Source organism: Gopherus flavomarginatus, chromosome 6 (assembly GCF_025201925.1).
Source record: "Gopherus flavomarginatus isolate rGopFla2 chromosome 6, rGopFla2.mat.asm, whole genome shotgun sequence".
Lineage (NCBI taxonomy): Eukaryota > Metazoa > Chordata > Testudines > Testudinidae > Gopherus > Gopherus flavomarginatus.
The window spans coordinates 52,744,874-52,746,301 of record NC_066622.1 but is presented as its reverse complement, the minus strand read 5'-3'; the positions used below and the strand labels follow the sequence as shown (position 1 = coordinate 52,746,301).

The 1,428-nt window shown below is 48.5% G+C and overlaps 1 non-coding gene across 1 annotated transcript; it reads left to right on the top strand.

Moving 5' to 3' along the window:
- Positions 1 to 849: 849 nt before the first annotated feature.
- Positions 850 to 922, top strand: TRNAF-GAA (transfer RNA phenylalanine (anticodon GAA)). The gene has a single exon. It is a non-coding gene; the product is annotated as a tRNA-Phe (tRNA).
- The last annotated feature ends 506 nt before the right edge of the window (positions 923 to 1,428 follow it).

The window sequence follows — 1,428 nt, the reverse complement described above, 5'->3', positions numbered from 1 at the left end:
TGAACCTGTATACTCTCTCAGTCCTCAAAGAGAGACCTGAAGAAGGAGACTTGCTGAAGTGAAGCAAAGCCACAGGGGTCTCTGAGGTTTCCCTGGCTCCTTGCCCCTTCCTGCCTGGCTGATGTCAGCATCTCTCTGTGAGGTCACCATCTCCCCACCGCCTTGGACCAATAGTCTGAGGTCCTGCAAAAGGCCTTTATGATGTCACTGCCACACCCCTCCCTTGCTGTGCCAATGTCCTGCTCCTGGCCAGGCCCTTTGGAGGTCTGAGCTACTCCCTACTCAAGGCAAGAAGTGTCTTCGGTGCCGCCTACCCCTGCTCCATATGTTAAACCATTGAATACCTTATTTTTTATTGCATTTGTAGCTCATATCATGATTTCAATGCACAATCTGGACGCATGATTTTCTCGATCATATTAGACAATACATTTTCATGCTAGGATGTGTAAATCTGTATTTATTCATGCCATGTATAAGAAAATAAAACAAATTCATTTCCTCTAAGCATATGGAAACTTTTTAATTTTCACAGTAACTGAAATGTACAAACACCTAGAAATGGAACTGTCACCAGCACAGGGTTGGCCAGTATTAAATAGTGTTACAGTAGGAGACAGCATTAGGATGTTAACCCCAGGCCTTTTGTTCAAAGGTTGTGTCTCTCGCCTTTCCCCCATGAACTGAAGTGCAGCATTCAATAGGTCCAGAGACTAGTTGATGACATTTCTGAGTGCTAAAATAGCAAGCGCTGTCCTTCCTGCATTGGCCAGTGGTGACTGGAGAGCTGGTTTGTTGAAAATAAGCTTCAAGGTGAGAAGCAGCAGCCCAAAAAAGGTACTTACAGGTGCTGAAGTAGCTCAGTTGGGAGAGCGTTAGGCTGAAGCTCTAAAGATCCGTGGTTCAATTCCAGGCTTCAGCAGCCTCTTCGATCCCTCTTGGTGCAGCTGTGGGCTGTTTCCTGGCAACACAGCAGTCCCTTTACCTAATGCATGTTCTTTCTTTCAGGCTATGCAGCAGGAAAAGGCAGGACTGGCTTCTGCAGCCAGTTGGCCCTCCTGAACTTTCTTTCTTCTCTTGCTCTTTCTCAGAAAGGGGAAGAAAAAGCAACTCCCCCTCAAGCTGGAGTCACACGGGCGATGTAAGGACAACTTGCTGAGTGCCAGCTCCAGTCCTCCGCTCTGCCAGCTGACCCATCGAAGAGCTGCCACCATTTTCTCCAGGTTCTCCGCTCATTGTGTGCCAGGATGAGCACCACCAAAGTGCAGGGAATTTGAGGGCGGGGCAGGACAGGGCAGCGCACTGTGATGGAGTTTCTGTAGGGTGGTGTTTCTCACATTTGCCTAATCTGCAAAAGGGCCTCAGCCTGAAAACCAGGCAGAAACGTAGTGGCTTCCTTTTCCCAGCTCCCCTTGCTGTCCAGCAAGG